Here is a 17,278-nt window from a genome sequence, read left to right on the forward strand (position 1 = left end):
AAAATGGTCCCAAAGTAATTATTTTTAAAAAATTATTTTCTTGTTTCCATGTGATTAACCTCCTAATTAGAAATCCAGATATTTAATTTAATTTAATTTAAATTAACCAAAAATATTTATTGAGTATATGAAACTTCTGCTCTCTACATTCTTCACACTAATTTTACCAAATATGATGAGTCTGAAATAATCAGTCTCTTTGTGACCTGTGTTGATATTATTTACAATGTGAGCAAAATCTTTAAAAAGTAGTATATAGTTTAGCTTAATTTCTCTGAAGAGACAATAAATGATATAATCAAAGGCTGAAAATGATAAGATTTAATTTTCAGAATTCAGGAAATGTTTTGACCACACTGGTTATTGGAGCCTTTGCAACAACCTCATGAGATAATTTATATTGATGAAGCAAAAATCCCAGTGGTTAGACATTTATGAATACAAAAATTCTGTCATTCTGAATATGTGGAGCTACATATCAAACATAGAATTTTTAACTTTTAAATACTTGAATATGCTAATACATTTAATTGCAGGGTAAATACTTGTTTTGAAAGGAGATAAAATTGCATTTACATTGAAAAGTAAACCTAAGTATTCATTTGAATGAAAGACAATGTTTAAACATCACACATTAAAGAAACAAGATATACAGTTAGTTGTTTGTCATGCCAATATGTTCTCTAAAATAACTAGATTAGTAAACCTAAATTATTGCTTCATAGAAAAATAGAAATTTAGTTTCCTAAAATTCATGACTATAACTTTTTCTCAATTACTAAAAAACTGTTTTATGATTTTTTCATGGAATCTTATTTGATATATTTTTCTTACTAAGTTAATAATTGACCAATAACAATATAAAATATGCATGAACAAAGTTTATCTAACACAAGTATTTTATTCACAAGACATATCATGGCTCTCTTAAAAAATACTAGACAACAGTGTGTTCTTTATTAATTTTTAGTTATTTTGTTAATGGTTATTAATGTCAGAAGTGGCAATTCCATAATATGTTTAAAGCATTTGATTATACTCCCACCTTCTATTTTCTTTTCATTACTTCTTCTTCCAAAGATCTTCTGTATTTCACATAAAGTTACATCTTTATATATGCACATATAATCTAATTTGGAAAAATAATTAAGGTAAACTGCAATTTAATTCAACTTGTATAGTGGATTAACAAGATGAATAAAAACTTGAATATTTTTATTAACTTCTGAATTTAGCTATCATTATTATTATGGTTAGATTTAGGATCCCAGACAAAATTAGAATTATGGTTAGTGAAATAGGTTCAATACAGGATGACTCATTGCAACAATGATACTCAGAAGACCCTATGTTGTAAAGGGATTTTACACCAAGAGGAGGGAGGATTAAGGGAGGAGGGCTAGTAGGAGAACAACAAAGAAGGGTGTAACAATGCTCAACAAGAAATATACCCATTACCTTACTCGTATAACTAATCTGTCTTTAAAGCATCTTTACAATAAAATAAAATTTAAAAATATAATAAAGATGGGTGTCAGTGGCTAACACTTTTAATCCTAGGTACTCAGGATGCTGATGTCTGAGGATCAGAGTTCCAAGCAGCCCAGGCAGGAAAGTCTGTGAGTCTCATATCTCCAATAAACTACTAGAAAACCATAAGTGGCGCTTTGGCTTAAGTGGTAGAGCACTCGCCTTGCTCTGAAGAGTGGAGGGACAGTGCCCAATGCCAAAATTTAGGCCCCATGACCGACCAAAAAAAAAAAAAAAAAGAAAAAGAAAACCTGACAGGAAATAGAAAAACACTTAAAAAATGTAGGCTCAAAATGCAAGTAAAATTTAGACCTACATCCTGAGCAAGAGAATTAAAGTGCAATAGAGGCTTGCTATTAACATTATGATTCGGTTATATGTAGGTTTAGGATTAGGCAAGGTGTTCCAGTTAGAGCTGGGGTTAGCATGAGAAAAAGATGTAAGATTTAAAAAGGTGCAAAATTGCAACATATTTTAAGAAGAATGAATGGCATCAAGGTTAGAATTAATGAAAACCAGTGTCTGTGTAACTTTAAACATTTAGACATAATTTGGCTTAAAGGTGAATTACATTTTGTTCTCCTTAGGTTTAGGGAAGGATAAGCTTTAGTGTAAAATTTAGTTTTCCAATAAGAAGTAGAAACAAAAAAATGTGTGATTGAATAATCTAGACAATTTTCCTTACAGTAACTATTTGGTGTTAAATCAGATTTTGATTAGGATTAGGTTTCTGGTTAAAGGGGGTTGAGAATAGGATAAATAAATTGGTTAAACTAGTTTCTCGTGCCTATTATCTTAGCTAGTCAGGAAGCTGATTTCTGAGGATCGCAGTTCAAAGCCTGCCAGGGCAGAAAGTCCATGAGACATTTATCTCCAATTAACCACCAGAAAACCCAAAAGTGGTGCTGTGGCTCAAGTGGTAAAGTTTCACACCTACAGCTAATGAACTGAGGGATCATGACCTAGAGTTCAGGGATCATGCCCAGGCCCAGAGTTCAAGCCCCACGTTGGACAAAAAGAAAAAGAAAAGAAATGTGTTAAATGTTAAGTAAATCTGAACTTATTTTAGGTTCTAGGAATTCAGGAAAAGCTTGGATATTGGAAGTATAATGTATTTCATAATATCAGGATTTGAGATCAATGGATATAATGATTCCTGTTAAGGAACAAGATAGATTCAGAGTTAAAAGTGAGAAAATCCATAGGGTTTAGGAAAACCTGCAATTTATTTCAAGAATTACAGGTGAAATTTCAATAATGATGACACAAAACAGGCATTTTTCATCAATTTTAGAAGTGAGATACTGTTAGTGTCAAGGATATGGTTACGATTCTAGCCATGATTGGATTTAGAGTGAAGGAGAAAAAAATGAGAGTCAAATTGAAGGTAAATTTTAGAATAAGCCTGGCAGGAATTAGAATGAATGTGAACTAGAGTATTGCTATTAGTATTAGAATCTACTTGCAATTAGGGTTATGGTTATTCTTAATGTTCCAGTTAAGATTAAGTTTAGGGTTAGAAAATGACTAAGATATTGGAAAAAAATTGAAACATATTTTTGGAAAGCTTATTTGAATCAAGTTAGGATGAGTGAAAACAAGTTTACTTGTGTTAGTGTTAGTATTGACATATAATTTGGATTATCATTAGGGTCAGTATTTTGTTCTGAGTATGAATAGTGTTATGAATAGTAAAGTTTTTAGTATAATATTAAGTTTTCACTAACAAGTGGAAGCAAAAATATGAGATTAAACAGTAACTAGACCATTATCATTATATTTATTTCTCAGTGATCATTCTTGTAATGATTAATGAGAGTTTTCCAGCCAGGTTTAGGTTGAGAGTTAGAGTTAATTAATGGACTAGATGGTAAGGAAATCTGATATTGTTTTAGGGCACAGGGGTTCAGGAAAAGGTAGGATCATTGGAAACTACAGTATTTTTCCTGATTAGAGAATGTGAGGACAACTAAAATAATGGTTCATGTTAGGGAACAAGATAACTTCAGAGGAAGAGTCAGAAAATTTGTGGGAATTAGGGCAAACAAACTCATTTCCAGAGTGCAAACTGGAGTATTCATTAGAATGAATAAAAACTAGAGTATTTTTCTTAAACATTAGAATTGGACTATCATTAGTGTGAAAGTTAGGTTTTAGTTCCAGCTGGAGTTAGTGTTAGCATTAGGGAAATGGAACGTTTAGGGTCCAACTCAAAGTAAATCTTCGAATAACAAGTCTAGTTAGAATTAGGATGAATGTGAGATAAGAAACTGCTAATAATATTAAGATTAGGGTATGGTTATTGTGAGGGTTAGCTTCAATATTCCAGTTAGGGTTATGGTTACAAAAATGGCAAGATAATGAGTAAAACTACAAAGTATTTTTAGAAGGATGAGTTAAATCAAAGTTAGGATGAATAAAAACTAATGTATTTTTATGACCTTTAGAATCCAAAGGCTATTAGTTCTAGGGCTTGGGTTGCTTTTCTAGTTCAGGTTAGACTTAGGCTTAGGGAAGGGTAAGCTTTCAGGTAAAACTGAGTTTTCTGCTAACACTTTCAAGTAAAATAAGTGTGAAATTTAAAGAAAACTACAGAGTTTTCTTAAGTTTATTATTAAGGGTTCAATAGGGTTAAATTTAGAGTTAGGTTTCTAGTAATGTTTAGATATATAGTTAGGGTTAAGAACTAGAGTAGATTTTAAGTAAACCTGAAACTTCTTTTTGGAGATAGAGGAGTTCATTAAAAGTTAAGATTAGTGGAAACTACAGAAGTTTTCATGATATGAAGATTTGAGGTTAATGATTAATAATAGGGAACGATTTCAGAGTCCAAGTCAGGGAATCTGTAGTATTTGGAGCAAAGTCCAAATCATTTCAAAGACAATGAGTATCTGTTAGGATATATTTTCCATTAATTTTAAGATTGGGTTACTATTATCATCAAGGTTACTCTTAGGGTTCTTTCCAAGATTTGAGTTAGGATTAGGGAAATGGAAGATTGAGAACTTGAGTGACTTACTTCCCCTGTGTTTGTATATGCACTATTCTAAGGCGTGAACTTTAGGATTGGGTTCTGCCTCTGAGCCTTTTGCTGTAGGCCAGCATTCTACCACTTGAACCATGAGTCCACTTCCAGCTTTCTTTGGCAGTGTGTTGGAGATGAGAAACTCACAGACGTTCCTATCTAAGCTGACATTCAACTGAGATCCCCAGATCTCTGCCTTTTGATTAAAGGTAGGATTAAAGGCATGAGTTACCAGTGCCCAGGAAAGTGCCTGAATTTTACTGATTGTTTGTACTTTTGTTCGAGATTGAGACTTGAATTCATTATCTGACAGCTTTGCTCACTAAGTAGCATTTTGCCACTTGAGCCATATCTCCAAAATGATTACTATAAATAACTGAAAATCATTAAATTTTCTTCAGGTGATATGTATCATTAGTGTTGTTCTAAAACTTATCCTAACAAAAAAAACTTATAGACCCTGGAGTTGATCAGAGCAAATTTTCATTCTTTGCTTCTAATTGCATAACAGTTTAGGGACATGATTTTTTAATTATTATTTTAAGTAGAAAGAAATTTTAAGCAGTAAGAAATTATCATTAAACAAAGCATTTTATGCGTACAATATACCTTGATCAGTGCCAACCCTTTCAATGTTCTCATCCATCCTTCCTCTATGCACTTCTTCCTTCACTCTTCTTAATATTGTAGGATGTTTATTGGATTCCTTTCTGCATTTTCCCCCTTTTCTCCTGTTCATTCATCTACCTTTTAACCCTTCACCCCTCATTTGACTACCCACTTCCATATGATCCAGCAACTCTACTCCAGGCATTTACCTGAAAGATTACAAACCAGGATATAGTAAAGGTTTCATCCAGACCATTCTTATTGAATATGCCCAGATAACCTTCAAGAGAAAAAAAATCAAGAAAATGTAATACACACACACACACACACACACACACACACACACACACAGAGGAAATTCTACTTACCCATAAGAAAGAATATTTTAACATTTGTATCTCTCATTTCTAATTTCATCTGCCTAGTATCCCACTGTTGTCCCTGTACTGCAGTAACTGAAACATGCAAACTGATGTAAAAGATTTTCAGGGTTATGGGCTAGCCATAATTTCCTGAATATGAGTTCTTTGCTCATTCTCTTTGTCTATTCATGCATTTGAATAGTGATTATACAGATTCATTTGTACCATTTGCTACACAGAATAGAGATGAACCACTTGTATGTATGTATGTATATATACATACATATAAATACATATACATATATGTATGTATATATACATATATATACATACATACTTGGATATACATATATACATGGACATATGCACACATATGGATATATATTAAATACTTGAGTACATTTCATGTTTTCAAGAATTACAGAGCTAACAAAAATCACATGTATTTTCCTTTTCAATTTTTTCAAAATCTAAATAACTTTGTCTCTTTTGAATACCTAATTTTAAAGAGAATGTCATCATCTCTGATCTGTCAGGCTCCTTGAAATTAGATGTTCAAATAGGCTAAAATTATTTAGGCTTTTTGGTGGAAGGGTTCTATTCAGGGGTTCCCTGTTTGCTAGATAGGACTCTGGTTGAATAGCATCAAGAAGCTCAACTACTTTTACCATAATTCTAGTCCATTTAATTACTTGAGGTCTTGAACTTTTTGCCCGGGTCTGATCTTAGATTGACTGAGACTTTGCTACCTATGCCTCCCACATAATTAGCTAGGAATACAGATGTGAACCACTATGGAAAGCTCATTCGTTAGGATGGCCGTCTTGGCAGTTTTTTCTCTGGCCTGGCCTCAGACCATGATCCTTGTCATCTCTGCTTCCCAATCAGCGGGAATTACATATGTGGGCTGCTATACTTGGTGTACATGACACCTTCTGTTTTATAAAAGAGGTTTTTACTGTAAAAATATGGTATAGAGGGGTTATAGTTACATGAGCAAGGTAATGAGTACATTTTCTATGAGGTATTGTACCTTCTCCTTTGTTTTTCCCCTACCCTTTCTTCCTCCCACCTCCACAACTACACACCCCCCTCTCCTCCCTTCCCTGCTTCCCCACCCATATTGTAAAGATTCTTTTTCAACATAGTGTCTTGTGCATCTCATTGTTACAACGGGTCAGCCTGCCCTATTTAAACATTTTGTTTTTTCCCTTGCCCTACCCAAGTTAGAGAAATGGTGTATACAAGATGCAGGGCACATACATTAAATACAGTGAAAAAAGGAGTTATACCTTGGTGGGGGAAAATACAAAAACAAAAACAAAAAGAAATCACATGGTAAATTATAAAGCCTATCTTGGGATTCACTTCGCTTAACATCATCTTATCTGTTGGTATGTACATAGCTTTTGAACTCTTATGCGTGTCCCAGATATACACTAATTATTCCAAATAAGGGAAACCATGGGACCTATGTTTCTTTTGTCTGACTTACTTTACTTAATATAATTTTTTCCAAGACTCCACTTAGAGCTCCCCTATACCCCAGCAATCCCACTTTTGGGCATTTACCAAATGATAACACACAAGTCCATACTAAGCTACCGGCACAACTATGTTTATTGCAGCATTATTTACCATAGCTAAATTATGGAACCAACCCAGATGCCTCTCAGTAGATGAATGGATCAAGAAAATGTGATACACACACAAACACTGGAATTCTATGCCTCCATCAGAGAGAATGAAATCACCCCATTTGCTAGGAAATGGAAAGATGGGTAAACAATTTTATTAAGTGAAATAAGCGAGGCTCCAATAACCATAGGTCCCATGGTTAACCTCACTTTCAGAAAGTAGTACATGGTACCATATAACCTTATAAGAGAATGTTATGTGAAATAAGATAGGGACACAAATGATTGTTTTTATTCCATGAGATTCTTATCTCTATGTTATCCCCCAAATAAAATTCGAAGGAGAGCTGTGGTTGAAATACAGAGCACCACCCTTGAGGGAAAAAGCTTAAGTGAGAAGGTAAGGTCCTGAGTTTAAACCATAATATCAGCACTAAAAAAAGTGATTTCTTTTCCTGGAGGTTTTTATTAAATTGCTCAGAATATAATCAACGTTGTATTTATGTTTAGCATTATTATTAAAATCATGTTACAATTATTGATGTTATTTTCTTAAATTTAACTTACACATTAATATCCAATACTGATAAGAGATGATTACTGTTTCACAAGTTTTTATGTCAGCTGAATATATGGATGAGAGGTGTATACAAGGAATTTGGGCTGAAAATAAATGTTTGAAAGCTCTTCACATAAGTAAATGATTGCTGAAGAAGCTGTGGACAATTATGAAATAAACCAAAGAAATTAGCAAGGAAAGATAAGGTATGATTCTGGAAAGCACACAATTTTGGAAGAAAAAAACACAAGGAAAATATGTAACTTTTGGTAATAACGTTGTAACCCACCTACTCATTTGATTCCTTATTTCTAGTGGAAGGCATTTCAGTTAACTTCATTTTACAAAATTAAACATGATTGACATTTAATATTAACTGGCCTCTGTCTCAGGTAAGCAAAAAGCCAGGTGCCAGGGACTCAGGCCTATAAACCTAGCTACTCAGAGGGCTGAGATCTCTAGATCCTAGTTCAAAGCCAGGTTGGAGAGGAAAGTTGGTGAGACTTTTCTGTGCAACTAATCACGAGAAAATTGGAAGTGGCACTGTGGCTCAAACTGGCAACCCAATCTTGAGTAGTAAATCTCAGAGACAGAACCCAGGCCCTGAGTTCAAGCTCTCTGAAATTATTCTTAAAATACTTGTTATCAGGATTTCTTTAACTTGTTTAGAAGAATGTTTTAAACTTAGGGATTTTTAATTTCATGTTGTCAGCATTGATTTTTAAGATGTGCAGGGAAAAAATTATTTATAGTCAGAAAGGGTTTGTATTGTTTTGTATTACACATTGCCTCTACATCGAGAGATCAGCTGGAAAGCAGATGGCCAAATCCTGGCTGTTGGCAATGAAGATGGATACGTATTTCTTTTAGCAAAGAAAAAAACTTATGAATTGGTAGCCTTTATATATAACACCTTAATAGTAACAATAAAATTAATATTATTACTATTACTATTTTTTGTCAGTTGTGGAGCTTGAACTCTAGGCCTGGGCATCGTATCTCAACTCTTCAGCTCAAGACTAGCACTCTACCACTTAAGCAACAGTGCCACTTCACATTTTCTGAACCTTTAGTTGGATATAAAGGTCTCACAGACTTTCCTGCCCTGGCTGGATTCGAACAGTTCTCAGTCTCCTTAGTAGCTAGGCCTGGCAGTAAAATTATTTTGAAAAAGAACAAACCCACGATTGTATACTTAAAAAAATCACAGTTTGGCAAGTGTATCTATAACATTGTTGTATCAATTAACTATAGGCACCAATCATTTTTACATCTCACTATGTTCTTTCCAATGCCAGATAATATTTCATTAATTTATTTTAATTTTTCCTAACAAAGTTCATTATGAATTCCCAACAGCACTATTTTCTAGTGAGTATAAAAATTCTTCAACATATTTATTTCAACAAACAGCATTTTGCACTTGTTTTTTTTTTTAAATTTTGACAGAGCTGGGGCTTGAAATCAGGGCCTGTGCACTCTTCCTAAATTTCTTTTGCTCAAGGCTAGCACACTACCAATTGAGCCACAGCACCACTTCCAGTTTTTCTGCTTACGACATACTGAGGAATCAAATCAAGTGCTTCTTGCATGTAAGGCCAGCACTCTACCACTAAAAATACTCCCAGTCACTGGGTCTTTTGTTGTTGTTGTTTTAAGATAGCATTTTACTATATGTCCTTCTGATTGCCTAAAACTTAGGCTGGCCTCAAGCTAACTTCTAAATCAGCCTCCCAAGTTCGGAGATTACAAACATTGACCACTATATTCAGCTCATGATTCTTTGTGAGAGAATACTCTTTTCAGATATAGAAAGTTATTCGGTCTTCCTTTGGATGGTTTTTGCATTCAGCAATTTTAATCACATTTCTTGTCCTGGTATGTTTCCTCTTCTAGATGAATAGAAATATTTCAGGTTCTTAACTTGAAGCTGATCCCTACTATCCAACAACATCACATTCTGGTGAATAGCACCAGCTAGCCTCATGAGCATAGCAGCCAGCTGGAGCTCAGCTATCTGATGGCTTTGGGCTCCAATAATGTAATTATTTCTGTGCACAGACTGAAAACTGTCATAGGTAATTTTGATTTATTCCATTCTGTTCTCAGCTCCTTGCCATTCTCAGCTTTGTATGTTTTAAATTCTGTTAAACATTAATGACTATTTCCAGTCACTCTCAAATGTAACATATATGTATTACTTTAAAATTCATTCAAACAGGCAAAAATATTAACGTAGTTGATTTCCACCAGTGGCTCATATTTTAAAACCTATCTACTTTAGAGGTCAAAAACTGAGGATTCAGGTTTAAAGCAGCCCATGCAGAAAATCTGAGATATTTCTCCAATTAAGAAAACAAAATCCAGAAGTGGAGACGTGGATCAAGTGGTAGAGTGTCATCTTTGAGCAAAAAGACCAAGCAAGAATAATACATTTAATTCTAACTCCAATATTACTCATGGAAAACACACAGACACAGACAGACAGACAGACAGACAGACAGACAGACAGACAGACACACACACACACACACACACACACACACACACACACACACACACACACACACACACATATACAATCTACATTTTCCTAGATTCCCCTCCCTGAGCAGTATACAATGCCATTAACTTAATGTATGTTTTCTCCAAATTATTTTGGTAGGGATTAAACTACATGTGTATTTATGATAATATTTGTTTTGTACTTTTTGTTTTACAATTTTGTGTACTTATGTGAGAGAACAGTGTTTTGTGAAGACTAAACAGAAATCAATGTGTCAGTAAATAAGTAGGTGACAGGTAGACTGAAAGATGCAGATAAAAGCACTTGAAATTTTATTTCTACAAGTTTAAATATATATGCATATGTATGTATTTAAAATTTCTGCCAAGATTTTATTTTTATTAATAATGATCTATTTGTTACATTATATAAATTTAACATATTGTATGTTTCATAGTAGATTAATATTTATAGAATTTCTTTCCTTTGGAGACCAGGTTTTGCAGCGTAGACCAGGCTTTCCTCACCTGCTTATTCTCCTGTGTCAGGTTCCTGAGTATTGGTTGGTATTACCATGTGGTAGGATAGTACCATATCCAGTTATATTATTTACATTTTGTACAGTAGAATATTACTGTGAACAGCTTTAAGCCAAATATCTTCATGAGTATGAATGAATTTCTTGCTAATATGTTATAAATAGAGTTACTGAGTGAAGGCAATTATAGTAGGCTTGCCTGTACTCCCAGTACCCAGGAGGATTGTAAGTTTAGGAGCAGCCTGTGCTACACAGAAGTCCCTTTTAAAACAGAAAAAAACAGGTGAGCTTGGAAAAGGAAATATATTGTTAAGCAGGGTGATAGGAACACAAACAATTTAGTGTGTGTGTGTGCTTGTGCATGTGTGTGTGCTTGTGCTGGTCCTAGGGCTTGAACTCAGTCCCTTGGCACTGTTCCTGAGGCTTATGCTCCAGTATAGCACTCTACCACTTGAACCAAACTCCACCTCAATCTTTTTTAGAGATCATTGGAGATGAATCTGATCCAGTTTCCTCCAGACTTAAAACCTTGATCCTCTTTTCTCAGCCTCTTTTGTAAGTAGGATTACAGGCATGTTGTATTACTCTTAAGTAATATAGTAAACATCATGCCAGTTTTTACTCCTTCCAGCAATGTTTGAGTGTTGCACACACACCAAAGATAAAACCGCTCCATGTTTGATGACAACCAGATCTCATAATGCTGTGAGGTACGTATTGTTATGCTCATTTTACCTGTAAAGAATTTGAGATCCAGAGAGTTTCAATAATTTTGAGCCCCCATCTAGTATACAGTGGAGCATGTATTCAATTCCAACTAGTTCTGTTTATTTCAGAAAACGTGGAGTCATCAAGTGGTCTAGTAAACATGTGTTCTAGTGAGTACTGCTCTTTGCAGTACAGTTCTGTGCCTGACAGATTACCTTTCTCTTTCTTTAACTGCACCCCTTTTCATAAGCTAAGGAAAGCACAAGTGATAAGAAGAACCATTTTTGAAGGAGAAATTGATAAGGGGGTTGACCTTGGTATCACATACATATTAGTCTGACCTCCCATTTGAGTTATGGCTCCAGCACTACATTTCTGTTTTTTCTTTTGTATTGTTATTATAAATGTGAATTACACTGAGGTTACAGGCATATAAGTCAGGTATGGATATATTTCTTTTTGAAAGGTCAGTCCTTCCCTTGCTCTCTCAATTTTTCTCACTGGTTTGGTTTTTTTTAACTTCCTTCTTCTTCTTCTTCATCAGCATCTACTTCTATCATTATTATTATTATTATTATTATTATTATTATTATTATTATTATTATTATTATTGTGCTGTAGAGGTTTTAGTTACAATCGTGTGGTAAGGATTACATTTCTTTTTTCTTGTTTTTGTTTTAGTCAGTAATGAGGCTTGAATCCAGGGCCTGGACACTTTCTCTGAGCTCTTTTGCTGAATAATGGCACTCATATTGCACCACAGCTCTAATTCCCTGAGTGCATTTTTTTGGACAATTTTACCCTTTCACTTTATCTCTTTTTCTGTTTTCCCATTCTTCCCCCAAAACAAATTTCATAGGTAATTTTCAACATAGTACCAATTGAATACCAGTGTTGCACGTGTTCATTCTTTGTCCCTCCTTTTCTATGACCCCTTTAACTTCTGAAAAAAATGACAAAAAGGAAAGAAAATATATATCATCTTGTTTCTGTTTCCTGGTCACTGGTTATTTTTGAGAATGTGTGTGTGTGTGTGTGTGTGTGTGTGTGTGTGTGTGTGTGTGTGTGTGTGTGTGTGTGTGTGTGTGTGTGTGAATACTGGGGCTTGAATTCAGGGAGCTGACATTTAGCTTTTTTAATCAAGGTTGACAGTTTAAGACTTGAACCAAACTTCCATGTCTTGATTTTGAATGGTTAATTAAAGATCAAAGTTTCACTGGATTTCCTAACTAGTCTAACTTCAATTCACTTTCCTCAGATCTCAGGTTTCTAACTAGCTAGAATTACAGGTTTGAGCCACCAGTGGTACTTGGCCTACCTTCTTTTTGTTAAGTAGTTGAAATGTAAAAGACAGTTGCAACCATAGTAAAAAAGAAATCAATTTAACTTTCCCAGCTTCATTAATTTTTAATATTTTGTCACATTTGATACATACAGAAAAACATTTTTTGTAAATGCTCCTGCAATTTGGTTTTCATATCAGATTTTTCGTCATGATGAACTTGATTTTTATAGCTTTTTACTTACTAAATATTGATGAGAATATGTTCAGAGGGCATTGATGACCTTTTGTTGGCTTTCATGCAGAAATGTTGCAAGCTAACACTTGATAAATTTGTGTGCAAGACCCCGATGATATATCCACATTCTTAGCCAGAATACAGTAGTGCCTGTTACAAATCATCTATATCTGACAAACCCTGACTCAGGCCTTGTTACCACCTTCATGAATGTCCTCTTAGTGTGCAATACTGACTCTCCAATGACCATGACAGAGCCCTGCTGCACGTTCTCATGACACAGCCAAGGTCACCAGTCAGGCGTGGCACCTACAGTATGATGGGAGACTGGTGACTGTTCCTATGGTTGAACGACACAGGAAATGTTAGGTCCTTAAGCTGTCATCAGTCCCCAGGGTTCTTCATGAGTATTCGATCCTAAGATTTAAGGAGACATCAAACTCTCTCTTCCTTGTGCAAGTTGTGGACAAGTTTTTCTTCTGGGGCTGTCATCTTCTGTGGAAAGATATGATCTGAGCTCTATAAGCCATTTTGTTTATTCTAGGCCCTTAGGGTAAGTCTGGCATGTATACTTAGACAAAAAGAAATGTAGTGATAAAAAATAGGAGACAACATTTTTCCTAGTCTATTTATTACTCAAATAGGTTTTCAGATTCTACCAATAATTCTTATTAGTAAGAAGCACTATCTCAAAAATAATCAGTGACCAGGAAACAGAAACAAGATGATATTTATTTTCTTTCATTTTTTTCATTTTTTTTACATTTATCTCTCTTTCAGAAGTTTAAGGGGGGCTGGGAAGGTGGCTCAGTGGTAGAGCGCTTACCTTGCATGCTCGAGGCCCTGGGTTCGATTCTTCAGCACCACATAAGAAAAAAGAAAAAAGCCGGAAGTGGCGCTGTGGCTCAAGCAGTAGAGCGATAACCTTGAGCTGAAGAGCTGAGGGACAGCGCCCAGGCCCAGAGTTCAGGCCCCATGACCGGACCCAAAAAAAAAAAGAAGTTAAAGGTGTCATTGAAAAGGAGGGACAAAGAATGAACATGTGCAACATTGAAACTTTGATCTCTAATTAACCATTCAAAATCAAGACATGGAAATTTGGTTCAAGTCGTAGACTGTTACCCTTGATTAAAAAAAGCTAAAGGTCATCTCCCTGAGTTCAAGCCCCAGTATTCACACACACACACACACACACACACACACACACACACACACACACACACACACACACAAACACAAACACACACACACACACACTAGTCCTTAGTGCTCAGGATCCTGACATGGAGATCAGCCTTTTCCAGCTCAATTTATCCTAGTTCTGGTAAGGACAGCTATTTAAGCTGAAGTTTGGTGGATAATAGTCATTCCTTCTCATTCTTTTTGCCTGTTGGTGTTGTTGAGTCCACTTCAGGGCAAAATCAGTGCCTGACACCTACTTGCTGCCATGGCAAAGTTGGCTGTGACATCCTAAATGTTATGGCCATTTTATTGTGAAGCCGTGTGAGGACACCCAACCCCACACAATTTTCCCCAAGGTATGTGTCTCCTTTGCCCAGAAGTGCATTCAACAATTCAGCAACCAAAATATCACCCAGTTCCTGATAAACTCAGAGTATGTTTCTATTTCCTTTAAAAAAATTCGACATGCCTTTGATAATTTGTCATTGAATTACTGAAACAGAGTATATAATTTTATGTATTTGTAAGTCTTTGACCATCTTTCTTTAGCTCTTGTCATATTTCTACGTGTTTGCAGCTTGCGAAGGGAAAAAGATTTAATTCAATATAGTCAGACTATCGTTCAGAAGGATATTTTTAGAACCTTGTGGAGGGAATGCCAACTTTCCATCTGGTGTTCTAAAGATGGCCTTCTTGGTACAGGAACTGAGTACACAGTCAAGATAAGAAGCTTGTCCTGATTTCTACTGACTTTCCTCTGTGGTCAGGGAGTTTGATCCCATGGCATATGTTTGTTTGCTACACTGGAGGGCCCATGCCTCCTCTGAAAAATCTAGGGCTTGGGGATAAGAGATACTAAAACTCAAAACCGAGCTTCCTACATCAGTAGGATTACAGGTTTGAGTCTCATGTACTCAACTTTTTTATACATACTAAACTCAGTTTCATTATATTCACTTTCATTATATTCACTTCATAGACAGATATATACAAATATATGTATATAATATTTATGTATAATCAGTGTTATATCTAGAAACACACAAATATATATTCATATAATTATAATCAAATTATATCACTACTTTCTCCAATAACATTTACACTAATGTTTTGTGCAAAAAACACGCAATTCTAAAATTTTAAATGCCTTTTTACTTTGAAAAATCATATTGAATCTTATATATTACATAATATACTATGTAGAACATAAAGAATATAACATGTATTTACATATAACTGATTTAATTGTGGAAATTTTTCCTGATTTTGTGTTTGTTCATCTATGTAAGCCTTCTTTCTTCTATTGATGATGGCTTTTACTTTCCAGTATACATATCTCCTATATATTGTGTCAAATATTTTCAGCCCAAAGTAGACTTTTTATATTATTGGAGCCAAATTTTCCTTCCATATTTGCTCAAGGCAAATGAATGCAATGAAAATGTATACAGATTTGAACTCATTGTTGGAAGAGAGTCCCACTTAACGCTATAAGTATTGTGGTATTTGTCCCAATTGACAGAATAGCTTTCTAGGACATCTGATCTGCTATGTCCTAGACCTTTTGTAGCCACCTTATCACCCCATACAGGCATGGCCTGGCTTCCTTCTCACTCTTGTTGCATTTAACAGCTCCCATTATATCCAGTAGGCTCTCTTCTACAGCCCCCTGTCACTCTGCTTCCCCACCTCCAGAACAGGTATGCACGATTCTTCAGTTTGTAGGTTTAAAAAGAAATATATTTAGGATTCATGAATTCTAGAATATGTCAAAAATATTTACATATTAATAAAGTTAGAAAAATAAATAGAATGAACCTTTTACAAAAATCAGAAAAAAAAAGAAAAATAAGGATTTTCTTAGGAAGGGGAGAAGGAATCTCAAAATCTAGATTGGCCTCTAAGTTGCCTTCAGACAGAAATTCTGCCTCAGAGTCTTCAAAGGGATCTACTTCCTCAATAAAGACAGGATTTTCTTCCTGAGTCCAGGGAGGGACAGATTCTAATTTATCAACTGGAAATTGGATCCCTTGCAAGAAGAGAGATTGGTCTGGGTATTCTGTGAGGAAAAATTCCCTTTCCTCAACTGAATCTAGATTTTGGACCTCACTTATTGGTTTTCCTAAACATAGACTGGAGTCATTTTCCATTAGCACATATTTAACCATCACACCAAGAAGTGTTTTTTTGTTGACTGATTTAGAGCTGATCTAGCTGGATTGTGAACATCAATGGCAGACATTCTGTATCGTCTTCTTCCTTGGTGGTATGTGTAGATACACCTGCATCACATGTGGGGTTCAGAATCAGTGGGATGTCCACAGGACTCAAAACCTACTTTGGCCTTTCTACAAATTGAAAAACACCCTCTACCTTCACAGGATTTCTGGAGATCGCGATGGCTTCCAATCTCCATCAGTCACCATAGACGACATCACTGATGGGTTCTTTACCTGGAGTTCTGCAGAAGCTTTTCTACGGTGATGCAAACCTGAGAATGAAAATAGGTACAGGAGTCTTTGAGTAGACCCTCGTAGTTAAGGTGTCACTAAACTTCCAAGATGATCTAATAGGAGAAGCAGTAGGATTTGAGTTGGGACTGAACACTGATGAGGAGGTAGGCTTTTTCTAATGAGTGGCTACTTCCAAGTTCTTTCAAAAGGAGAACAGACATTACCTGGCAAAGAATATCCATAAAAGGAAATTTTGCCAAGCTGGGGAGTACTAAGGGCTCTTGGCCAATCAGAAACATCCCTAGAGACTCAGGTTCCATCCCTACTCACAAGCTCTGGGGCATCTAAACAAGGACTTCTTCCTCTTTTTCTTGGTCTCATGGGTTCCTCCAGCTGGTCCAGAAAAATATGTAAGCGGAAGAGCAGGTCTGAAGAGGCCATGATGAGGTTGACATTCTGTGTAAGTTCTTTCAGGGTGTCATTGTTCTTGGGCTCATAGAAATCATCAGGGTAGAAGTCCATCCACATGGGGAGGATGAAACAAACAACGTTGTGGGCAGATTGATTGTTGGGAAGTGGAAAGAGACTCCTGCAAGCAGGATGCTCCTCACAACTCACTTCTAGTAATTTCTCAAATATAATCCTC

The sequence above is a fragment of the Dipodomys merriami genome, unplaced genomic scaffold, assembly GCF_024711535.1.
Source record: "Dipodomys merriami isolate MVZ:Mamm:240054 unplaced genomic scaffold, mDipMer1.0.p SCAF_167, whole genome shotgun sequence".
In the NCBI taxonomy this organism is placed as follows: domain Eukaryota; kingdom Metazoa; phylum Chordata; class Mammalia; order Rodentia; family Heteromyidae; genus Dipodomys; species Dipodomys merriami.